General features: G+C 37.5%; 1 pseudogene; it reads right to left on the reverse strand.

Moving 5' to 3' along the window:
* Positions 1-3,483: 3,483 nt before the first annotated feature.
* Positions 3,484-27,438, reverse strand: part of LOC127624918 (short transient receptor potential channel 5-like) — a 57,330-nt pseudogene continuing 33,375 nt past the window's right edge.

The raw sequence follows: 27,438 nt of genomic DNA on the forward strand, positions 1-27,438 counted from the left end.
ATAGTGTTGTGAAAGATTTGCAAAAGTATGTAATTGCTAGTGACAAAATGAACAAGTTAATGCATGAGGTATAATTCACAATGAACATAGTTTTTATAGCATTTATTGATCTTGGTTAATTGGTTTGTTCAATGCACTAATGTAAAAAAAAAATATTTTTACATTGTTAACATGTATTATCATGTAGACATAAAACACAAAGCAATCATTGTTAGATAACATAACTAATGGTAACTTATATTAATGTACCCAAACTGTTAGTGATATTGCAGCAACATTACGCATAATTTTTTTCTTTTTTTTTTTCTTAGTGTGACCACAAACAAAAGGAATACAATAAAGTTACAAAAGCTTGTATCTTAAATCAAGGTATAAAAAATCTTTGCTTTGAGTTCTCATGATGTGTAATAAAAACTTGCCTTCATATCAGAAAAATAATATAGAAAAATAATTTGTTAACAAAAGTTCTTGCATTTTTAAAAAGAAAGTTTAGAACGTATTCTAGCACTATTAATTGATCGCATTAATATTATGAAACTGAAATGTGGTCGTAAATCCCCCAAAATATTTATTATGTCATGGATCTGATGTAAATGGGTCCAGCATCAACTACAATCAAGTAGCTTCCAATGGTAAATCTCCACTCTAAATACCAGATCAGACTTGATTGGAGTTTAGGAGCCAACACGCAATTTGAAGAATAGTTTTCACAGATTTTTCACAACAAATTTTCAAGTTGGCAGTAAAATAATTTGCCAATCTGTTAGATGTGTGAACTATTAAGCTTCAGTTCCAACCACTGTGACCTTTTATTAAAATGTGTATGCTTTAATATTATTAGCTTTTAAATGCAAGTGAATAACAAAGATGCATACATCTTAAGGTCCTCATCCATGTACCGTTATCTTCTGCTACAGCGATGTAACAAAGCATGATTGCCATTGTGACAACTGACCACAGTTACCTAACAGAAATTAAGCGCATGTCTCTGTAAACACTTCTGTTATGTACTGTAGCCATATCAGACATTATTTTGAAAATGTCCATACTCTCTTGTATTACCTCCACTTCGGAGCTCCTAATATGACTTCCTTGGGTGGGGGTTGTAAAGATGGTTTCACCATGCACCTTGATAGAAGTTTTATTCACTCCTGAGCTCAAAAAAAAAAAAAAAAAAAACTTTAATTTCTGTCTGCACTTTCACCTTAGTGATGACCTTAATCAAGTTGACACCTTTAAGATGTCCAATGATTTGCTTTGCATTAAGTACAAAAATTAAAGATATTGGAGCATCAACATTACAAATGCACACCTATACCCCTGAAACAACCTTCAAGGTGTAGTGTACACAAATTTAAAATTCCTTGCAACATTTACTCACCCTCATGTTTTTCCTAACCTGAATGACTTCTGTGAAAAGTTAAAGATGTTAGGCTGAAAGTCTTGGTCACCATTCACTTACGTGGAGGGGGTGATGGCATTAAGGTGAGTAATAGATGGCATTTTCATTTTTGGTTGAACTAATATGCAAATTTCCAGTGTGTTGAGACTGCACTTGCAAAGTAAATGGAAAAAATGCCAGATATGTATTTGCTGGTTGCATGTAATTGCATGCTGAATAAATGAATGAATGTGTAATTGACCTTTTGAATGCCATGAAACTGCATTAATGCAACCACTTCAGATGTGTTCACACTAGCAAGAATTAACTCGGTGGAGGTCACAAAGTCACTGATAATTGCTGGTTCCTACTGGACTGCAGTATAGATCAGGCAGTGTATCGCATGTGCTTCACTGTCTACACTTCTATTGGTTGTTGCCACATCGCGTTGCTGTGTTGCTCATTTGCATACTGTTGAACACCTCAGCTTTGCTGTTTTGGCAATGATTTGTTGCCTCATCACAAAGCCCTGTTACTTTAAATCACAGGCAGTGTGAACTCCCCATTGGGTTCCACCATATCTTGATACCCTTGCTTTAGCGATAGTTCACCCAAAAATGAAAATTTTGGTATTTACTTGCCCTCATTTTCTTCTAAACTTGTATTACTTTCTTCTGTGGAACACCAGATGAAACATTTTGATTAATTGTGCTGGTTGTTTTTTTTTTTGGCATGCAATTACAATTAATCTGAACTAAAGCTTTCAGGCTTCAAGGATGCAAAAGCATCATAAAAGTGGTCCATATTCATGTAAGGATCACACTGAAATTTAAGTCTTATTTACTTTACATTTTTCTCTCAAACAGTTTTTTTTTTTTTTAATTAAAAAAAAAAAAAAGAAAATGTAAGGTTAATGCTCCAAGTTTTAAAGCAACAAAGCCGACCTCCCTACCCTAACCCTTAAACCTAACTGATAGTATTATAAAAAACAAATGCGAGAAGAGAAATGCAATTGCTGAAGCAACCAGATATGGCAATTTAAACTCGTGTCGAGTCGTGTACTCTCAGGACCCTGGTCCTTTGTATCGCAAGCACAGCTCTCTATTAGTCGAGTTACTGTGCAATTTGATCCCACTCGAATAAGCTTGTAAATGTAGTCGATTATGCAATGCAATAAAAGGTATGGCTTTAGTCATACCAGTGTTTCCCAAACTTTTTTTCTGCCATGGCACACTTTTTACAATTAATAAAATCCCATGGCTCACCTCTGTCCCACATAACCATCGTTGATAGTTTTTCTTCTCAAGAACTTCCATGTTTTCTGTCCATTTTAGTTGCGCCTTGAAATTCAGCTATGCAAAAAACAAAAGACAGGTAGGTATGGTCATGAGATCACATTTGGCAAGCATGCTAAATGGGTAATGAATAAAATAACAAATTTGCATCTTTTCTTATTTTTAGATTTGTTCTTGCAAATTAATTATTTTTATTGTCCATTTACATGGCTCCAGACTAACATTTTAAGAGTGGTAGCATCGGAGTAAATATGCACATATTATTTTTGTAAATGAGCTCTTTTTTTTGTAAATATGCACTGTGGCTTATGGCTAGATAAAGTTAGATAAAGTTACTGTCGCTTCTAATTTTCTGAGTGAGTGATAGATAGATATAGGGATTTAACGTATGTACGAGCACAGAGAAGCAAACCCATGTAATGGGTGGACACTATGCAAAGTGCAAAAATGCAAGAGACGCGGTGATGGCACAAATATTTTAATTGGCATATGTCATCTAGCAGCATTTAGCCAATTTTCTAGCAGGTTTTAGCTACTTTCCTTTGAACCTATTTGGCAACACTGCGTCTCTGCACTGATCTGTCCATTGAGCAGAACTGACTGATCCGGGTAAATCTGTTTCATTTTGCATTTGGAACATTTGCTGTTTGATATTTCTCATACGGAACAAAAAACAACAGCACAATCAGAGAGTCAGCCAACTCTTGCAAAGTTTAATCGTACTGTTTGAAAAATTGTTAAATTGTGTCTCACAAGTGTCTTTAGTGGTGCTTTAGTGTCTTTTGTTTCAGCAACCAGTGTCTACCTCTACAGCTGCGTTGTAACAGACTTGTCTTGTTCCCAGCTAGAGGAGCCTAAATTGTCACAAGGCCCCATTCAGCCCTTGCACAGATCATCGCTGGAGGTCAGGAGCCGTGAGCTAGAGACAGTCAGACTGGAAGCACAGTGTAGCAGCAGCAGCGAATGGTCGGGCGGCCTGAGGAGGAGGCTGTTCCTGCCGTTTGCCTGCTGAGATGTGGACTGCATTGGGTTCTGCTCAGTCTGAGTTGGTCCTAATCCAAGTGTGGACATAGGCATCTCGCTTTGTGTTACCTTTGACCATGCTTGGGGGTTGTGCCAGGGCATTTGTGGTACCATATCTGAGATGCTGTAAGCATATTGCTGAAGTCCAGGATTCTCGGACCATGGATCCGGCATGTGTCCATTCATATGCAACATCAACAATTCCAACCCTTGTGTAGTTGTTCTTGGTGCAGTTGCTTGTCCTCACAATGGAAGAGGGGTGTGATATGTTCTTCCTAAAGCCATTTTTTTCTACTCTTCCTGGTCCTGTCATGCCCGACTTGGATTTGAATAGGGCAGATACACTGAACTGGGACCGGCTTCTCCTGTAAGACTGGGTGAAGGAGGTAGACTTTTTGGATCTGGATGAGTCTCCTCCATTGCCCCTGCTGCCCTCTTCCTCAGGCTCAACTGGTTCATCCTGTTGAGTGGCTTCGCTGCTGGAAGAGTAAGTGCGACGCGGTGGTTTGCGGTTGTCCAACAGATCGAGAACCTCATAGCGGAAGCTGGAAATGTCTTGCTTCAGTTCCTGAATGCATCGGAGAGGAATAGATTTATATTAACAATGCGCACATCACCCAATTACAGGAAACATTCCAGCATTATGACTTATTTGAGTAGGTTTAGAGACCTGAGATTTGGAGAATGGCAATGTAAGAGCAGTACTTCTGGAGACATATTGGATTGATTGGTTTGGCAGCTTTTGTTAAAATTCATCTGATTGAAAAGGCTATTTAGTATTTGGGCTCTTTCGGACACTCAAGTAACACTTATATTTTTATGAATTTCATTGCATTATTTTGCAAAACAAACAAAGTTGGATCAACAATAAGTAATTCTAAAACTTTCTCAACTAGCGTTAGTCTTCGGAGTTATATTTGCTTTGACTTTTGCTCTCAAGGTGATTGTTGGGGAACAAACTTTAGGCATCCCCTAAAAGAGAAACCACATCAGCTATGTTCAACTACATTTGACAGAGTGTCCAGTTAGGGGTGTGTGTGTGTGTGTGAGTGTGTGATTGTAATTTGTTTTGCTTGGAAGAAAAAAAAAAAAAATGTTTATGTAAAATGCAAAAACATCCATAAATTCGGCTTTAGTGTTAATAGTAAATGTAATTTATAAAAAGAAAATTATAATTTATTGCCGTTATATCTGCAACCGTTATAGTTATAGCCACCCCCGGGCCCTTACCTACAGTAATATCACCAACACAATGCACCAAGTGACATGTTGCCTTATTAGTCTTGCTTATGTTTATTCAAGATCTGGTTATTCTATAAGATTGATGTACAATTAATTTTATGTAATGTCTATACACCATTTATTATATAGCCTGAAATTAACTATTTTTCTCTAAAGGCTTCACACGTTGAAGTTCTCTTCCACCAACCCTTCATCTGTTTTGGCGCTGCGGATCATGGCTGCTACATATGTTTTTACCAGATTTCTGATCACTTCCTGAAAACGAATACAAATAAACATTAGTACTGACATCAGGGTTGTGCATCATTCAGAATTGTAGAGAATGTCGTTAAAATATGGTAAAAATATTATTAGAATAAGAATATGAGGAAGTAAAAATCGAATGACATTAAAAGAAATTCCAACCTTGTCTCTAACCACATTTTTGCAAACTGAGTTTTTTGGCAAATTCTACATTTCTGAGTTTTCTGGTGAAATTAACACTAGAGGTGCTACAACAACTGCGTTTTATTAACTTTCACACAAGGCATGAGTACAACAGCTGATTATGTCTTTTATAAACACAAATCTTTTTGCACTTAGGCGCACATTGCTATGTTATGATATCGAAACACTTACTATAATGCATCATTTGAAAAACTTAACGGTGAGGTTTAGGCATTTGGTTAAGGGTGAGGATGTCTGTTTTGTTTACCTCTTATTTGGTTTTATATCACTATTGGTTAGGTTAATGTTTTAGGTTAAGGAGGTATGTTTTACTCACTAAACCTCCATGAAACATTTAAACCTCATCTGATTTTTAAATAATTTCCCTTGCTTTTAGCACCCCCTGCTTGACATTTCACTGGGAAACTGCAGCAAAACAAGTAATAAAGCAGGTAATTTTATTTTGCAAAAATTGTCAAGGTAACAATTTTCACAAGATCAGGATGAAAAATTAAAATGGCCTCAAAGTTATTTACAGTACATTTAGTACAGTTAATTTTTTAGTATGAATTATCTTTAAGCATGTTCATTACCACAATGCATTGGGTATTTCCAGAAACATTATATTATTAATCAATGTTCAAAATTTGTATCTAAACAAACGTATTTTTCAATATTTACTGAAAGAATACAACATTTTCCAAATGACTCTAATTTATCCTAAAGTGTGTGTGTGTGTGTGTGTGTGTGAGAGAGAGAGCGAGAGAGAGAGACTGTTGAATTTCATTTGAGTAAATTATATCTTTGTTGTTTGTGTGGGGTGTTGCCAACTCTTGAACTGAGAGTTGATTATTAATATCTGAATTTTGTTGGCTGACATATTGTCCACAGATCTTAAAACAACCATGTTTTCTTCATATATATGATTGAGGAATTTCACATCCTGAAAAGAACTGTGACTGCTATTGGCATGTGCATATTTTTACAATGCCAGTCAATTAAGGACAAAATCAGTTTTGGGCATATTCATGACATACACTCACCTAAAGGATTATTAGGAACACCATACTAATACTGTGTTTGACCCCCTTTCGCCTTCAGAACTGCCTTAATTCTACGTGGCATTGATTCAACAAGGTGCTGAAAGCATTCTTTAGAAATGTTGGCCCATATTGATAGGATAGCATCTTGCAGTTGATGGAGATTTGTGGATGCTCTATTGGGTTGAGATCCGGTGACTGTGGGGGCCATTTTAGTACAGTGAACTCATTGTCATGTTCAAGAAACCAATTTGAAATGATTCGAGCTTTGGTGCATTATCCTGCTGGAAGTAGCCATCAGAGGATGGATCCATGTTCTCATTCTGTTTACGCCAAATTCTGACTCTACCATCTGAATGTCTCAACAGAAATCGAGACTCATCAGACCAGGCAACATTTTTCCAGTCTTCAACTGTCCAATTTTGGTGAGCTCTTGCAAATTGTAGCCTCTTTTTCCTATTTGTAGTGGAGATGAGTGGTACCCGGTGGGGTCTTCTGCTGTTGTAGCCCATCCGCCTCAAGGTTGTGCGTGTTGTGGCTTCTCAAATGCTTTGCTGCATACCTCGGTTGTAACGAGTGGTTATTTCAGGCAAAGTTGCTCTTCTATCAGCTTGAATCAGTCGGCCCCATTCTCCTCTGACCTCTAGCATCAACAAGGCATTTTCGCCCACAGGACTGCCGCATACTGGATGTTTTTCACTTTTCACACCATTCTTTGTAAACCCTAGAAATGGTTGTGCGTGAAAATCCCAATAACTGAGCAGATTGTGAAATACTCAGACCGGCCCGTCTGGCACCAACAACCATGCCACGCTCAAAATGGCTTAAATCACCTTTCTTTCCCATTCTGACATTCAGTTTGGAGTTCAGGAGATTGTCTTGACCAGGACCACACCCCTAAATGCATTGAAGCAACTGCCATGTGATTGGTTGATTAGATAATTGCATTAATGAGAAATTGAACAGGTGTTCCTAATAATCCTTTAGGTGAGTGTATGTATGAGCTGGAGGAGAAAAATCTGAATTGGCATGTATTAGCATTTATTTGCATATCCGTGAATGGATGAGCCAGCGGTGGCTTTCAAAAAGAATCTTTAAAACAACTTTTGTATAACTCTTAATAATCTTGGAATGACATGTCTGTGCATTTGCTGGTAATGCGGTTTGCAATGATAAACAAGTCAGTGTTCAGTTTCACACCAAACACAATTTTCCAGCACAGTTATTTGCAGCAATGAAGACTTTGAATGGAAACAGTGGATTCCTGTGGAGCATTTCACACCAGGACGAAAGTGAGATTTATTTTACGATGAAAAGCTGGAGTACAGGCCAATAAAATGTAAGCTTTGTTTGATGCAGTACGCATAAGCATACACCAAACGCTAATCAAACTGTTTTATCAACTGGCATACGGTTGAAGAATCAGAATTAATGAAAAGAAAAAGCATTACAAAACACAAGTAATTCCACAGTTTTTCAGTTTTCCACAGTATTTCCACATTTTACTTTAGCGCTGCACCACCTACCGGCACAAATTTGCTGAGGACTAGCACTTGTTGCTTTTGATGTGAAATGACCATTTGTCAGCAATTTGGTTTGAAGGGTTCTTTACAAAAGCTAAACTGTTAAAAAAAAAAGAATCTGTTAACTCGATTAAAAGTAAAAACTAAATGTAGGGTATTATATATATATATATGTATATATGTATGTATATGTATATGTATGTATGTGTGTATATATATATGTATGTATGTGTGTATGTATATAATTTAGAGATGTGGACAGGGTCAGTTAAAATGAATATTTTTGCACACATTTTACCACCATTATATGTAGGGTAATTTGCACGCATGTTCAATTTAGGAGGGAATTTAGGGTCTTGAAATATGTGAGTTATGAAATAAATTAAACTGTCCTTATTAGGTAATGAAATGTATAACGGAATTATATATATATTAGGGCTGTCGTTTTAACGCGTTAATTCAGTGTGATTTAAATTTTATAAAAATAACGCATTAAAAATTTGTACGCAATTAATCACATTCCCCCTATAAGGAAGATTCCTGAGAACTGTAAGCTTGTAGTACCACCTGTTTACTCCATAGGGCAGTAAGTGAATCTTCAGCTGTATGAAAACGTGCAGTTTATACAGTGAAGAAAACAACCTTCAGCAGCAAAAACACAGACATGCGTTACGTTCTTGCATACAAAACACTTTGAGCGCAAATCCGAACTAAGTGATCTCAAGATGTGTTTAAAGATTGAGTATTAAACTATATTTAACTTGACACAGTGACCTAAAAAGTTTGTTTATGATGCAACGCACCCGAGATGCTACACAAGCATATCTGACGCAGATGTAAAGTGATGGGTCCTTAAACAAGTCCTCATAATAAAACTGATTGACAAATTCACTTGTGAAATGGATTGCTGTGAACTGTATGCCAATGATTGACTTATGTTCAATAATATGGTTGTAAACAATAGTATTCTAAAGCCACTTTTTGTATTGTCTTATCAATGATCAACTCTTCTGCCACAAGAATGCAATGCATTTTAATTATCTATATATATATATATATATATATGTATAATTATTTCATCATTATATATTGAATTATTGTTATATGAATTACTGTATATGCGATTAATTAATCGGGACACCATGTAAATAAATTGATTACAATTGTTTAGCGATTGACAGCCCTAATATAAATATATATATATATATATATATATACACACACACACACACATTTTTGTAAATATTTGATTATATGTTTTCATGTGACAGCACTGAAGAAATGACTCTTTGCTACAATGTAAAGTAGTGAGTGTACAGCTTGTAAATTTGACATAAGTATTCACAGCCTTTGCTCAATACTTTGTTGAAACACATTTGGCACCAATTACAGCCTCAAGTCTTTTTGTGTATGTTACTACAAGCTTGGCACACCTATTTTTGAGCAGTTTCTCCCATTCTTCTTTGCAGGACCTCTCGAGCTCCATCAGGTTGGATGGGAAGTGTTGGTGCACAGCCATTTTCAGATCTCTCCAGAGATGTTCAATCGGTTCAAGTCTGGGCTCTGGCTGGGCTACTCAAGGACATTCACAGAGTTGTCCCATAGCCACTCCTTTGTTATTTTGGCTGTGTGCTTCGGGTCGATGTCCTGTTGGAAGACGAACCTTTGCCCCAGTCTGAGGTCCAGATCGCTCTGGAGCAGGTTTTCATCATGTCTCTGTGCATTGCTGCATTCATCTTTCCCTCTATTTTGACTAGTCTCCCAGTTCCTGCTGCTGAAAAACATCCCCACAGCATGATGCTGCCACCACCATGCTTCACTGTAGGGATGGTATTGGCCAGGTGATGACCGGTGCCTGGTTTCCTTTAGACATGACGCTTGCCATTTAGGCAAAAGAGTTCAATCTTTGTTTCATCAGACCAGAGAATTTTGTTTCCCATGGTCTGAGAGTCCTTTTGGCAAACACCAGGTGGGCTGTCATGTGCCTTTTACTGAGGAGTGGCTTCCGACTGGCCACTCTACCATACAGGTCTGATTGGTGGAGTGCTGCAAAGATGGTTGTTCTTCTGGAAGGTTCCCCTCTTTCCACAGAGAAACGCTGGAACTCTGTCAGAGTGACCATCAGGTTCTTGGTCACCTCCCTGACTAAGGCCCTTCTCCCCCGATCACTCAGTTTGGCCAGGCGGCCAACTCTAGGAAGAGTCCTGGTGGTTCCAAACTTCCATTTACAGATGATGGAGACCACTGTGCTCATTAGGACTTTCAATGCTGCAGAAATGTTTCTGTACCCTTCCCCAGATCTGTGCCTCGATACAATCCTGTCTTGGAGGTCTACAGACAATTCCTTGGACTTCATGGCTTGGTTTGTGCTCTGACATGCACTGTTAACTGTGGGACCTTATATAGACAGGTGTGTGCCTTTCCAAATCATGTCCAATCAACTGAATTTATCACAGGTGGACTCCAATCAAGTTGTAGAAACATCTCAAGTTTGATCAGTGGAAACAGGAACACCTGAGCTCATTTTTGAGTGTCATCACAAAGGATGTGAATACTTATGTACATGTGATTTTTATTTATTTTTTATTTATTTCTTTCGTTTTTTATTTTTTATAAATTTGCTAAGATTTCAAACAAACTTATTTCACGTTGTCATTATGGGGTATTGTTTGTAGAATTGAGGAAAATAATTAATTTAATAAATTTTGGAATAAGGCTGTAACATAAAATGTGGCAAAAGTGAAGCACTGTGAATACTTTCCGGATGCTGTGTGTGTGTGTGTGTGTGTGTGTGTGTGTGTGTATGTATGTATGTATGTATGTATTCTACTGTAAGGAATTAGCTTCAATAGGTGAATTATGATCCATTCACTTATTGGAGTGATATTATTCTTGTGGCTTATTGAAAATAATCTCACATGTATTTAGGTACTACTTAGAATTTAAATCTTTCAGAAACAGGGATGAGATTATTTATCAAAATATACCACAGTCACATAGTCTTTGAACACAGACAAACTTTATTACTATTCTAAACATAAATCTAATCTAACACATATATATATATACATGAGACAGGTTGGTGAAAAGTGACAGAATGTGAAATAATTGATCAGTACAGTGAAAATTAACTTTATGGAGTCCGTTGACAATACCTTAAGAACCATTTATACATCTTTGAGTTTACATCTATTTGCTATTGGATTACCCTAATTATTTGATTAATATACCAGCACTTTGAGCTCAATATTGGAGATGTCTTTCACTTGCTTGTCTTTGTGGTGTTTCCTTGCGTTCTTTGTGTGGCTTGGTTCTTGATCGAAAGTTCGTTCTGTCGAAGTTTGATCTCTGTGTGACTGAATTTATTGTCTGTATGATACTAGCTGTGAAGTGAGGCCTTCTCATGGGTTTGTGAACCGTAGAGAGTGATTCGATTTCTCGGGACATCGAGTCCCGAGCTCCCTTGGACCTCACATGTCGCGTGCGGGCAGAAGAGCGAAGACCCTCGAGGATGAAGAGACGAGCAAAGAGAGCAAGAGAGGGCATGTTCTTCCTGTTTGGAACTATTTGAACTGAAATCGTCCGCATCCCCCAAAGGTGTCCTGCGCCAATCAGAAGTGACTTTTCAGAGTTATGTGGTCAAATGGGCTGTCTTTTCCAACAGTTGAGTTATGGTCATTTGTTTCAGACTCTTAAAAAAGGGCATATTTAATCATGAGCTTTTATATCTTGAGAATGGTACAAGAGACATGATATTCGTTTTCATCAGCTTTCTCTGCATACACCAGCAAATGCTTACATATTAAACATGACAATTTTTCATGGCTGTTATACATGTAGGTAACAAAACATGAAAATCTCTGGTTACAAAATCATATTGGTTTTACACATCTTTGCATTTTATCAAGTTAAGCCTTATTGTTACCATTCATAGTAGAATGAGATGAATCATACAAAATTAAAGATTATATTTATCAAGTATATGTGATTGCACATCGCGTCACCCTTTTTAAAGAGGTCCATCTGTCTATAATCATTAATTTGTCAGGTACAAACGTTACCCCAGTTCAAAGGGTTTTTCAGCATTATCTAGAGAGGCTAGATTAAGATGAAATGTCTTAAAGTTGTGCAAATCTGAAGGTCCTTGTAACCTTACACACAACAGCCTGTTGTAACTGTGTGGGGGTTCTTGTGAAGGCCTGTGATTTATGACGTGGAAACATTCCAAACTGAGAGGCTGGGTTTTTCCTAGATCCAGATATATGTTGTTTCAATTCTTCTGCATATATAATCTTACATAAAATAAATTAAAAAAAATAAAAAAGTTGTATGACTCCAAAACTAAAAAAGAAATTAAGTAGGGCTGTTGATTTAACGTGTTAATTTTGTGTGACGTACAAGAGGAAGATGGATGGCCACAAGTCATCAAACAAAGCCGAGATGCTTGAATTTTTGCGTCAGGAGTGACATAAAGTCCCAACAGCAATGTGAAAGTCTGGTGGAGAGCATGCCAAGATGCATGAAAGCTATGATTGAAAATCAGGGTTATTCCACCAAATATTGATTTCTGAACTCTTCGTAAGTTAAAACATTAGTAATGTGTTGTTTAAAAATGTATATGAACTTGTTTTCTTTGCATTATTCGAGGTCTGAAAACACTATCTTTTTCGTAATTTTGACCAGTTGTCATTTTCTGTAAATAAATGCTCTAATTGACAATATGATTTATTTGGAATTTGGGAAAAATGTTGTCCGTGCTTTATAGAATAAAATCTAAATGTTCATTTTAGAGGGCTGGAGAGAGGAGAGTTGCAACATAAAGAGCCTCGTTTTAGCAGCGGATGATGAAACACTCTAGATGTGAGCAGATCCTCATTAAAATGCATAAAACACAATTATATCTCCTTGTGTGCACTGTCATCCTTGCAGATCGAGGAGGAGAGTGGGAAGGGTGCTGGCCAAATTAGAGCACACTGGACTAGTTCCCTTTAGATCCCTGGCACCAGGCTCGATGTGTTGTGAGGTATGACAGGATGCTTTGCGGCCAACAGATATGGATGACGGTGTCCTGGAAATATATCCTACCAAAGTTATATTCACAAAGGTTGAGGGTTGAGGGTTGGGGTTTGGGTTAGGGTTAGGGCTTAGTACAGCCTCACACCATATCACACAGATTGTCAGAACAACGGGCCACCCTTCCCTCTATCTTGTCTACGGTGGCCCATTGGTAGACAGGCCACCAGTTAAGCTGCAACCTGTCACATCTCGGAAAGAGGGGAGCATGTGCGGCCATTGGAACCTGCTCACGTCCTGGACAATCCTATGGATACTACCCCTGCATACACGTAGCCCAATCACTGTGAGGGTGCCAGATCCTCCCTTTATTTTGGACACTTTTTCTCTTGGACACTTTATTCTCCTTTTTGGACATTTTATGTTTATAATTTTCTTTAACTATGAAAATGCAGCTAACTATGAAAATGCAGCTAAATAATGTCAACACTTGACCTCTCTGAGAAACATAACACTATTTAACATATTTAAATGATATAGTTTGATTGATTTAACACATTAACTTTGGTAGTCCTAAAATATTACATAAAAAACTGAACAGTATAAGAGAGAAAACTAATGCTAATTGAAAGGACAAATTGAAAATTAAATGTAATTAAAACTGTAATAACCCTGCAATAAGTCTGCAGGGTTGCTTTTGCTATGCATTCCCTAAGTGGCGACACAGGCCCTGTTTTTAACACTGTTTTGTAACAGCATGATAGTTGTGTTCTTTGATAATGCATGTTAATTAAAGTATAGTTACTTTGGCAGAGGTCGCTGGAGACAAATTCAATGTACCCTGAAATCTTGAGAGGCATTTTTAATCTTTATCAGGGCACAGTTTTTTCTAACCATATACAATGTCAAAAACTTAGAACCATTCAAACTAAAATCAGTTCTTAAAGCTGAAGTATGTAATTCCTGCACCACCAAATGGAATTGCAAATATGAATTGATACAGCTTTCTGAATATGTCCCCTATCTGAGGTTGGTCAAAAAAAGAGATAGTCCCACCCCAATTCACACCATTGGTTAAGTAATGTTGTTAGGGTGGGTCTAAGCAGGTCACTCAAAAAAAAAAAATAATAGTACCACAGAGACGCACGCATGTTTTACAGTTTTCGAGAAAAATAAAATTTACCTATTAATGGCTTTCTTATAGTTGTCTCTGCCAGAGTGGAGTGGAGCGGCAACAATTTCCCCTCCGTGCTCATGTCGTGGAAAATCGCGATGAAAAGTTGTAAGAAAACTCTCGGAGTCTTGAGTTCCAGATGCTAAAGTTGTAGTTTATTGAACACCAACAAACATGAGACCGGTCAGCTGTCCGTTCTGACTCATTTTTCTAAGTTCTCAGTTATATACCTTTTTGTTATCTTGTTACCCACCATCTCTGACTAATGAGGTCACTGCCTTGTTTCTTTCCCTCACCCATCTATTAAAAAGAAACATATATCCTCGCCTCTCTATTAAAAGAAACATATATCTTTGGTAGCCTCTCATATCTTGACCTCATGTTACAGTTCATGGACAGAGTACATCAACTCCTAGAAACATCTGCATAAACAGCCATGTCCCCATCAAATACTTTTTATCTTTGTGCTACATTTTCAGCCCATTCCCACAATGAGGCAGCCTTGTTTGCTCATACACATTATTATTTGCAAGAAAACACCAGCTGCAAAGATATCATACATTCAGCTTATTAGAGCAAGACACCATTCATACGTGCCAGCACAAAGGAAACACACCAAGGACTCACATCAGAATACTATTGATTAACAGAAACACATTTTGTTTTTGAAGAAATACATATTTTGTTTTTGAAGAAATACACCTGTTTTTCAAGGTTATAAACCATACTCAAAGCATTCTTTTTTTTTCTCTCCCCAATTTGGAATTCCCAATGTGCTCTAAGTCTTTGTGGTGGCATATTGACACACCTCAATCCAGGTGGCGGAAGACGAATCTCAGTTGCCTGCATCTGAGACCATCAATCTGCACATCATGTCACGTGGCTTGTTGAGCGTGTTACCGCAGAGACGTAGCGCATGTGGAGGCTTCACGCTATTCTCCACGGCATCCACACACAAATCACCACGTGCCCCAACGAGAGTGAGAACCACACGTTATAGCGACCACGAGGAGGTTACCCCATGTGACTCTACCCTCCCTAGCAACTGGGCCAATTTGGTGGCTTAGGAGACCTGGCTGAGTCACTCAGCGTGCCCTGGATTCAAACAAACTCCAAGGGTGGTTGTCAGTGTCAGTACTAGCTGAGCTACCCAGGCCCCTTGCTCAAAGCATTCTTTAATCACACCACTCCAGCTCCACTCCAGGTTGTCCATATCCCGCTCCTAGATCGTACCATGCTCCTGGATTACAGAAACTCCGCTCTGTGTTCTCTCCATGGCAAAATTTGTGCCAAACTTCTTCTCCAATGTAAAGTTATTTCAGTATACTTTTAAATATCACAAACCTCCATGCAAAAGAAGTATTAAATGAAAAATAAATATACAATACTAGAAGAAATGCTACAATTTGCTTTATTGGAACACAAAAATTTGCCCAAGACTAAATTCTATTATTTTTCTTTTGAAACATGTCGGCAGCATTCTCTGGATTTTATCAATTAAATAAATTACTAGACGAAAAAAAAAAAAAAAAACATTAAACAAGTATCTATATCCACTGTAAAACGAGTCCTTTATTGACATAACCTGAAAGGCTGTTTAGCAAGGAAGAAGCCACTGCTCCAAAACTGCCATAAAAAAGCCAGATTACAGTTTGCAAGTGCACATGGTGACAAAGATCTTACTTTTTGGAGAAATGTCCTCTGGTCTAATGAATGAAATAGTGAACTGTTTGGCCATAATGACCATCATTATGTTTGGAGGAGAAAGTGTGAGGCTTGCAAGCCAAAGTACACATCCCAACCAGGGCCGGACTAGGACACAATTTCAGGCCGGGAAATCCTACACCCATCCAGGCCATCCTATGCACCCAATTGAAATTTAGAAACACGGACAACCTTGTTTTTTTCCCCCCTAAATTACATTTATTTCACAGTATGACCATAACATAAAAACATAAACAACCAACCTAGAAGTAAAGCAGTCCTAATATTAAATGGGTCTGCACATAGCATCCTGTGCACTGCAATTACAACTGCAATAAATAATGTTATGAGACTGATGTTTTAAATAAATGTTTGAATATAAAAAAAATGCAATACATAAACATTAAACTAAACCGCCAATAGGTGGCGGCAAGTGACCGTCTGAATTAGTGAGTCATTCATACAAATGATTTGTTCAAAACGCTGAATCATTCAGTAACAAACACAGCGCTGCTGTAGCTTTCCTTTGGAACTATTTTAGTTGGTGAAAATAGAACAAAAACAGTTATGTTACACAATATGGTTTGTGTCTAAAATGAAAGTAACTTAATAATAAATATTAACTACGCTACTTGTTTATTGAACAATAAATTCAACGTAACATTTTCAACCATGATAATATTCAGCAAAACAGCTCCCTTAGTTGTGTTATGTTAAACTACATGATATGTTATAAATAAAAAAAACAACAATTAGAATTTTTACCTCAGTACATTTCTTCTGTGAGTTTTCTGTGTGCACTCATTTGTTTTGATTTCTCCATGAATGTAACGTTAGATGGGCGCTACCGCTTACATTTGCTAGCAGTTCAATACTAAGTTAACGAAGAAAAATTAAAGTATTTTCAGATGAAACTGACCTGCACTTGAAGCCCTGAACAGGTCAGTAATTTTGCAACATTTTGCTGCTTCTTCTTGGAGTGCTTTCTTTTTTTTTGTCCTTTCCCTCTCTGCTCCACCTGGCCGTTTTCTCTCCATCATCGGGTGCTGCTCGCATTTTCTGTTTAACCGTTTGTCTGAGGCGTAAAGTCGAATCGTAGCCTTGCCAGTCAAGACTAACAGATTCATTATTTTTTTTTTTTATTGTTATTAATATTAATAATAATTTTATTGAATGACAAATTCAAAAATGATCACTGGTAAAGGTAGTAATATAAAATAATAATAATTAATTAAAAAAAAAAAAAATGCTGGCTGGCAGCAGGCCAACTTAGTCGCCAGGCCAGCGGGAATTGTCCCGGTGCTCCCAATGGCCAGTCCGGGCCTGATCCCAACCATGAAGCATGAGGGGCATCATGTCGTGGGGGTGCTTTGCTGCTGGAGGGACTGGTGCACTTCACAAAATAGATGGCATCACGAGGAATGAAAATGTTGTGGATATATTGAAGCAACATCTCAAGACATCATCCAGGAAGTTAAAGATCGTTGCAAATGGGTCTTCCAAATGGACAATGACCCCAAGCATACCTCCAAAGTTGTGGTAAAATGGCTTAAGGAAAACAAAATCAAGGTATTGGAGTGGCCCTGACAAAGCCCTGACCTCAATCTGATAGAAACTTTGTGGGCAGAACTAAAAAAGTGTGTACGAGCAAGGAGGCCCACAAACATGACTCAGTTCCACAAGTTCTGTCTGGAGGAATGGGCCAAAATTCTAGCACCTTTTTGTGTGAAGCTTGTGGAAGGCTACCTAAAACATCTGAGCCGAGTTAAACAATTTAAAGGCAATGCTACCAAATACTAACATGTGTATATAAACTTCTGACCCATCGAATGAGATGAAAGTAATAAAAGCTGAAATAAATCTTTCTCTCTACTGTTATTAAGACATTTCACATTTTTTAAATAAAGTAGTGATCCTAACTGACCTAAGACAGGGAGTGATTTATTTTCAATTCAATTTCAGGATTTGTGAAATATGGAATTTAAATGTATTTGGCTAAGGTGTATGTAAACCTCTGACTTCAACTGTAAATATATATATATATATATCACTGACATTTAGATTTTCTCTCCACATGTGAATGGATTATCATCATGTTTTCTGGACACGTCTTTTAGGATTTCAAAACAAACCTTTGATTGTGGCAGTCACCTCCCCACTTGTGTTCTCCTTCACCATCTGTAATTAATTTTCAATATAGGCCAGTTGATGTAGAATTAAAGAGACGAGCATGTAGTTAAGTCCAGCTTTACCGCAAGCTTAACTCAATCATAGAGATCATGAACACAGAAAATCCTTACCAAGTGCTGATAGATTTTAAATTATTATTATTTTTTTTTATATCATTCATTCGGGTTATATCAGAAATGTTATCTTTCATTCATGCAGATAGTGTTTAACGCTGCTTAACAGGTTGTGAATTATTGCATTAAGGGCCGTTAACAGATGTTGGGCCCGTAATGAAGCATTAGTGGGGTGCTCTTGGAGTGAGAGAAAACAATGGCACTCAGATATTTTAAAAAGCCACTCCTCGCTCCAGGCAAAATGATCGCTGATTTTCATACAATAAATAGTGACTCACTTCAAAGCTTAAAAAGCACCCAAGTGTCATAAAATAAGCCCATGACTTGTGCAACATACTCCAAGTCTTCTAAAGGCATACGATCACTTTGTATGAGGAACAGAACAAACTTTATGGCATTATTCACTATAAGTCCAAAGCTAATACTACTAAACATATTTAAATGAACAAACAACTTTTTATATTTCTTTAAGATGTAGTTGCATCCCCTTCTAGTTAGTTATTGAATAAACATGAATATATATTTAAAAAATTAAACATTAAGGTTGTACTTTCGGTAGAAGTTTTGCCCTAGCCTGCTATCATTATACATTTTCAGTGTGATCATGTAGACTTTATTGCATAAATCAATTTCAAAATCTCATCTACATGATTTTAGTTTGTTTAAGCACCAACCACTCACTAAAAGTTTTGTAAATAAAAATTTGCATGGCTTGCAATGCTCTAATAACTCATTAACATGCATGATACCTATAGGCTCATTTGTTTTCTCATTTAAATAAACTGTTGGCTCTTGTGAACATTTTAACAGCATGATATGAAAATAATCTACAATCCAATCCATGCTGCATGCTGAGAGACAGACGAATGAGAGATGACTGCCGAAATATGATGGGGACAGGCAGGCGACATCACCTGGTAGTGCTGGTTCTGAATGAGATGATCAGCATGTCTTTCCTTAAACAGAGAAGACATTTATAATTTAATTCAGCCTGTCAACAATAAACACGGACCATAATGGTTTATGATGCTGAAAATTTCAAAGGTAAAGCGTTTGGACAGTCATTTGAAGGGATATAGTTCACCCAAACATTCTTTAATTTAAACACTCTTAATTTTGATCCAACCTTCTTTATTCAGTTAAAAGTGTTTCATATGACGTGCACTATACTCCAACATCATGCTCGTCTTCTGGGGCTATACGATAGCTTTGTGTGAGAAAAAGACCGAAATTTCAGTTGTTATTCACATGAAAATCTCGGCATTTTGTCTAGTTCATGAATTTATTGTTTAGTCCTTTTTTGTGATCCAAGATTTTGAGTAAATGCAACTTAATTTTCACATGTGTTTCTCATTCAAAGCTATTGTATGGCCCCAGAAGACTTGGACTATAGTGCACAAGTTGTACAGTATAAACAAATTTGATGGTGTTTTTTGCATTCTTTATGAAGCTTGAAACCCACACTCCCCATCTGTTTACATTGTATGAAAAAGAGCAACATGAAAATTATTTACAATTTCTCCTTTTATGTTCCAAAAATCATAGAAAGACATATAGGTTAGGAACAACATCAGGCTGAAATAAGACAGAATTTTCATTTTGGGGTAAACTATCACTTTAAACCTTTTAATGAGTTTATTATAGCACAACAGCATTATGAGTGACAATATCTAACAACTGAACTAATAAACAACACATTTTTAAGACCTTTGAGCAAACCAACAATATATATCTCATTATTCCCTCTGAAAGCATGTCCACTAGGGATGTTTATCTCCATAACTGAGGCCGATGAGATATGCATCTCGATGCATAGCCAACGATACGATACATTATAGATACATATAGATACATAGATACAGATGCAGTGCGATCCGATTTCGATTTGATTAAACACAATGCGATTCAATATGGTAGGCTACAGATAGTTTGCTTTTATTTCTTTGGTTCAGACAGACAGCAAATCATAAATGAACTTAAGTGCCTTTGTAGTGCAAAAGATAAATAAAAAAAAGATGAAATAAAACCAGATGTTCTTTTCCTGTTCTGTCTCCAGTTACACTTTTAACAGTTCACACATTTAACAGTGAAACAATTGAAGGATGCTCAGGGATAAACAATGAAGAAATGTTCTGTAACTTGCCAACAGACGAATGTGCTTTTGTGTCGGCACTTCAAGTGTGTTGTTAAATTAGACGTACAGCCTGTATATTATATAGAGGCATGACATATTTTACAAACTGCATCTCCATTGCCATATCGACAATGCCCACGCCTTTTGCAATGTGTGTCGCACTGATTTTAATATTGGACACGGTGGGAAAAATTACGTTATTCAGCACATTAAATCACAACGGCACAATTTCTATAGTATTTAGCCTGCCTCTGCCATCCAGCACCCCCTTCTCCTCTCCCGGATTTGTGTACCCAAATGTTGACAGATAACAGGCTGCGTGTGTGAAATGACACACCTACTCTGTGAAAATAACCACCTACTCTGTATCGAGGAAATTTATCAGATTTCTGAAGCCTCTGTCCTCAACTATGGAGAACAGCTGGTCATCCAGGGCCATGAATTCCATAATTTTCCTCGTAATTGCTTTGGTCTTTTCGCTGCTCATTCCAAGGAATGATAGGAGAGGCTGCTGACTTGTGGCTGGCTCTGAGCTCTGGCTAGCTTTAGCCGCTTTCACTTTTTAGCTTCTTTTTTTAAAATGGGCATTTTCAGCTGGGTGATGGTGTTTTAAATATCTAATTAGGTTTGTTGATCCGAAAGTTATTGTGGTGGTTCCCCCGCGGTTTACTTTGGCCTTACAATTATAACACATTCACTCACAGTGAAGATCTTCCACGGCAATGACATGTTTACGTGTGGCTGTGACGTTATTGCCTGCGCCGCTGGCAACAAAACGGACTGGCTTGGAATCGGAAAGACGTGAGGCTGACAGGCCGGTCACCGATCCGGCCGAGCATGTGGAAAATCGGCTAATTCCGGTCTCTGGCCGGTCGATCAGTGCATCTCTAATAACAATCCTGAGTCTCATGGAATAATTGTATGACATCACTGAGCAAATATTTTTTTTTCACAATTTCTCCCTTTGTTTTTAAGAAAAAGAAAGAAAGTCAAATGGGGTTCTAAAAACACAGGGGTGAGTAAACAATGACTGAATTTTAATTTTGGGATGAACTAACCCTTTAAGTTTGATGGTTATAATGACATTACAGTGAGACAGACAGCAAGCTATCTAGTCAGGTAGACTGTCAGATAGACAGATAGAGAGAGAGAAAGAGATTATAACTTAAAGCAGACCATCAGCCTTTTGTGGGGTTTGTTTATATTTTAATTTTTGACAGTTGGAATTTGAATTAATGAGCATTCCATCAACAGAATCTAATATATTTCTAGCAAGTCAGTCCACTTGCGACCAACTTTGGAACACTCCCGAAGGCTATTTCCAGTCATGCCAGTGCAGCTACTACCTACGTTAATGGGGAAACACTGAAATCTAAAAAAGTTTTGGTCAAAATTACAATCAAAGAACATGTTTTAAATCAGCAGTAAAATCAAAGAACACTGGTTCTTAAATTGTGATTCTTTATCTCAGAGTACACTGAAAAATGCAATTCTATCGTTGTGTTTTGCTAATGCACATGTACATTCTCAAGTTGATTAACAGGCGATGTCTGTATCTAAAAGGTGATTGGCTCTTTAACCAGTAAGGTGGGACATTCAACATTCGCTGACCATTGGGTGCTCAGAGCTCCTCAGCTGGGTGTTCCAATTTCTCCCATTCATTTTAATAGAAGTAGCCCATATCTGATAAATAGTCTCTGGTGTGTCTCAATCAGCTCCCTAGCTCCCTATGTTGTGAATCAGTATATCGTCAACATGAATTCGGGCACTGGTAAGGGTGTTCATCCACTGCACATTGGGACACTAATGACTCATTCACATGTGACTCGGTAACAAGCTCACGCATTTAAGTGCAGCTGTTTTTAATCAGCACCATCGCTGTATAAATGATCATATCATTAATTTATTAAGATATTTGAAGATATCTGGCCAATTTGAGAATAGATACTAAGGATGGCCGCAAAGTATTTACATGCCCACAACAAGCAATGTCCTTCATGGAGGCAATGGGGTGAGTAAGCCATTTGATGTTTCTCATGTGGCCCCCAAGTGACCTCGTCTCGCCTTACATACACTTAGTAGTCCGAGGAAGCTGAGCACCTTCTTTTTGTGCTGGTTCTGCCTAGTAGCTGGAGTTTGTTTTGTGGAATAACACTCCTTCGGGACAGTTGTGGATGAATCTGCTCATTCTTTGTACTTGTGCCTCATATTGGCTAGAGTTTGTTTTGTGGAGTATTTTTTTATAGGGCATTGGAAGGATTACGTCATCTGCTGCACTCATGAAACAGCTGACTCACTGAACATTTGTTTGACTGCCCAAGGAACTGAACAGATTTTTCTTTTTTGCGCTTGTTCCGCTAGTGACTGGAGTTTGTTTTGTGGAGGAACACACCTTTGAGACAGTTCTGTGACTGAATCTACACATTCTTTGAGTTTATTCTGTCTATTGGCTAGAGTGTGTTTTAGTCTCACAAAATTTGTGAGACAAAATTTTATTTTGTCTCTCAAAATTTGTATAGAAGCACCGGACTTGAGCAATCTGACGGCAAAGTTGTCACGGGGACTCTCCTAAGCGTACATGGACATTTTGAGTTTAGAGGGATGGACGCCGGTTGGCACTTTGGTGCGCAAGGTTAACGCGCACATTTTTCTTTTTTCTGTTTGTTTGGTTCTGGGGGAAGTTTGGGGTTTGATTGTTGCACTAATGGGGAATGTGGTCTTTTTAATTACATTTTTTAACACACAGTCTATGTTTTCTAATATGTCAAAATGCCAAATGTTAATTTGAGTGGATTATCTCTCTACATGGAATGTGAATGGGTTGGGGCAACCCACAAAAATAATTTGTGATTTTGTTGTGATGTCCTAAAAAATACGTGTTCTGTCTCACTCTTTTTCCCCATTCAATTTCCTGTTCCACTCTTAATATTTCCTTTAATACTACTTAAAATAATAGATTAAAATGAATATACATGTTGATTTCATCACAATGACTTGGTCACGGTGAATGTCAGGGACAGCAGAAGAGCTTTGTCTGTCGATCACACTCATTCCCACGTGAAACCATGGTTACTGTAGTAAAACCAAGGTTATATTTCCTAAGGTAAAGTTAAGGTTAGGTTTAGGGGTAGGGGTTAATGTAGTGTTTCTGTGGAATGATGATGAGGATGATGCAAATACTGTATGTTAGTTTAAATAGCATATGCCAAAATGTTATCACTGACACCCACTGGTAGCCAATCAGTTTTTTTTTTAATCTTAAAAGATTTAAAGATGTTTTATACAGCTTGTTTGTCTGCTTGTTTTACACATTTTTAACATTAAAATGGAGTTTTTTCAATTTTGTTCGAAGATGTTGAAAAACCATACTCAAACAACATATCAAGAAGTAATACAGAGATTACATTATTTAAAAGTGTAATCAGATTATGCTACTGATTTCAATTTGACAGTTGCTTACTGTTTCAAGTAAAAAAAGCTACCAAGTTGATATATCAGCTATATCAATTCCCTAGATATGGTTTAGGTATGTCCTTCATTGTAAGTCTATGATATATATCTATATATCTATAAATATATATATATATATATATATCAATCAGGTGAGGTTAACCTAGCAACCAAGTAACAAATTACATATCTCCGGTAATATTTCCGGTTTCATTCATTTGACTCAGGGTAGCAAGGAGCCTTTTAAATATCACCTTGTTAACTGCCTAGCTACCAGATGGGTTTACCCTAGCAACCAAGTAACAAATCACATATCTCTGCACCAGAACATCGTAGAGACTTCTGGTTTCATTCGACTCAGGGTAGCAAGGAGCCTTTTAAGTATCACCTTGTTAACTGCCTAGCAACCAGATGGGGTTACCCTAGCAACCAAGTATCAAATCACATATCTCTGCTCAGAACATTGTAGAGACTTCCGGTTTCTTTTATTTGACTCAGGGTAGCAAGGAGCCTTTTGAGTATTACCTTGGTTACTGCCTACCAACCAGATGGGGTTTCCTTAGCAACTAAGTAATAAATCACATATCTCTGCACCAGAACATCGTAGAGACTTCCGGTTTCTATCATATGACTCAGGGTAGCAAGGAGCCATTTAAATATCACCTTGTTAACTGCCTAGCAACCAGATGGGGTTACCCTGGCAACTAAGTAACAAATCACCTATCTCTTCACCAGAACATCATAGGGACTTCGGTTTCATTAATTTAACTCAGCCTAGAATGGAGCCTTTATAGCATAGATAGATATATAGTATATAGATAGTATATATATATATGATAGATAGATAGATAGATAGATAGATAGATAGATAGATAGATAGATAGATAGATAGATAGACCAATTGCTTATAAATTGCTTTTAAAATATTTATGACCAATAATTAGTAAAAGTACAACTGTCCTCTACAATCAGCATAATTTGAGGTAACATTCATGTCAATATCACAAATGGTGCAGGTTAAAAAGTTTAATATATAGTTTGAGCAATTTAATTATAGTGATGCTTACCTTAGCAATCACCTCCAATGAAATTATACAAAGTCACTATTTCTGAAGACAATTGTGGTGTTTTTGTTTAATATTTCAAGGGTTGTGTCAGATTAATTGAGTCAAAGCTATAATGTACCACACACGATGCATACTGAATGGAAGTGCATGCTGCATTTATTCACTTTCATACCGTGAACTCTTTGAAGTTCTCATGTGTACACTCGTATTCATGGCTGGACTCTCCAGGTCCACACAGATTCTTGTGCAGCCACACACACACACAGGTACCACACTGATTTAGGACTGGATATGATGTTGAAGGGTGGCGGTAACGTCCCTCCCTCGTCAAAATAGCTCATCCACAGCTTGGTGCGAGCAAACTTCCACTCAATGTCTGCGTGATCCTACAGCAGAAGAAGAGAAATCAAGTTGGACAGAGGACAGTGCTGAAAGTGTCAAATGGGATGGTGTCCCAGACTGGCTTCTATCAAACTAATCTGGTGTTAAATTGAAACTTGGCTCTTGATTGGATGGTGTGCATTTGCTCAGAATAGTGTTTGCTTGGATAACAGTTCCCATTGTGATACACATGCAGGGGTGAAAGAGGCTCTAAATTAAGCTTATATAAGCGCTCCCAGAATTTCACGCATGCGACATGAGCCCAAATACTAACATGCTTTACAATGTTGTTCCAAACCCATTTGGCTTTCTTTTTACTGTGGAACACAAAGGAGAAGTTTAGCAGAATGTCCTAACTGCTCTTTTCCATATGTAGCAGGGTAGGTTATGACCTACCTTATTAACGTAACCTTGTTTAGCGTCAGTCCCTGTTGCCAAATCATGTGAGGGTTGCTGTGCTATTTTAGGACCCTTATTTTGATAGTGGGATATGCGTCATGGCGATTCCTGGTTCCTTCTTCCCTGGCATTTCCGGTTCCGCTCGAGGTATTTTGTGGCTTTGCTAACGGTGTATGCAGGGCCGGTTCTAGACATTTGGAGGCCCTAGGCAAAATGTCTGTTGGAGGCCCCCCGCCATGCCCTCCTCCCCTCCACCTTTCAGAATTCACGAGTTCACACTTACATCAAATTAAATAGAGCAAAGATTATGCGTATTTGGCATGCTGTCCAGGGGAGGGCTCCAGGCTCTGAATTTTGGCCAGATTTACACAGTATTACATTGGATTGCATTGTATTTTGGATTGTGTTGTTTACATCCAATAAGAGATTATTAAAAATCAAAGTGAGGAGATGGGGGGCGGTGGAGGGATGCTGATAAACTGTCAATGAACAGAGGTAAGTCTGCAGTATACCTCTTATCTCGTTGATTATCTGAATGTGCTCCTCCCGAACTTTGTAAATAAAACATAATTTAATAAAAAAGACTTGAAAACAAATATGATTCCTAACCATTTTATTTATACAAAACCTGTTATCAGTATTTTTATATTTGTAATTAAATGTGCATATTAATGTAACTTTAATTAAGGTAAACAAAAAAAAAATCATCTGAAAAGTCATCTTTTTTTTTTTAGCAGTCAGGAACTTTTTTGCAGTAATTTGTTCAGTAATCTATTTATGGTAACACACTAACCCACTATTTGGGATAATGAACAGTTTTGTTTTTGATAGACTAAATATAGTCATATTAGGTATGTATTGTAGAGAAATACCTTATGATACACAAATCAGCTGCTAGTGGAAGTGAAAAGACAAGTTAATTTCAGTCAACTGTAATTGTGTGCTTATTCATATGCTTAAGATTGCATACTTATTTTCAATAAATATTGCAACAGTATTTATGATTGGAAAACGAAAAAAATGAAGTCTATTATGGTCTATAGTCTATTATGATAGACTAGAGCAGTTAATGTAGGCTAAACATCTGCGTTTTAGAAGATATACAGACTGTTTTAAAACATAATAAACAATGCTTTAGTATAGTGCGTTTGCTCTTTGACTGACAAACTTTACTTTTTCTGTAGTATTTTGCGAGTCAGCTCCTGACTAGGGCTGGAAATCGATTCTAAAAGAATCGATTCCTTGATTCAGAGGCGTTAGGAATCAAGATTCTATTCCACAGGTTGTAATCGATTCCATCGAGGAGAATCGACTCCTTTGTAAGATTCAGTTCAACAGTTAATCATGAATTCGCCTCTATCTCTCCAACAGTGACTGGAAGTCCGATTCATTTCCGCGAATCAGACTCTTTTGGACGGTTCATTTAGAACGTATTTCTTTTTTCTAACAAAAGTCTGCATTGTAGCTACATACGCTCGGATTCAAAGTGTCAGAAGCGAATTCAGTCCATCAACGGTGCTCGCGCTCTTTTGAACTGGAAATAACTGTCAAATGATCTATCTCAAAATGACACTGATCGTTAGAATCAGTTTATTTTTTACAATACATTACAATCACTCAAAAATAGATGATACCTGAATCACGAGCTGCACTTTCTTTGCGTGCCTGTTTAGCCTTACGCTTAGCAGCCCCTGAAGGATGAGTTCGTATCGGCGCCATCAGATAAATTTGCAGAAAAGTTGGATTTTATTCATCTACAATCTCTTCATTCATAAATTCAGAGGTTCGGAGTGACTCGCATGTAAACGGTGATATTAATTGGTTTAACTACAGGTGAATGACAATTGTTATATCCAATGGACAAACAGCATAGTATTTTGCTG

This window comes from Xyrauchen texanus, chromosome 31 (assembly GCF_025860055.1).
Source record: "Xyrauchen texanus isolate HMW12.3.18 chromosome 31, RBS_HiC_50CHRs, whole genome shotgun sequence".
In the NCBI taxonomy this organism is placed as follows: Eukaryota; Metazoa; Chordata; class Actinopteri; order Cypriniformes; family Catostomidae; genus Xyrauchen; species Xyrauchen texanus.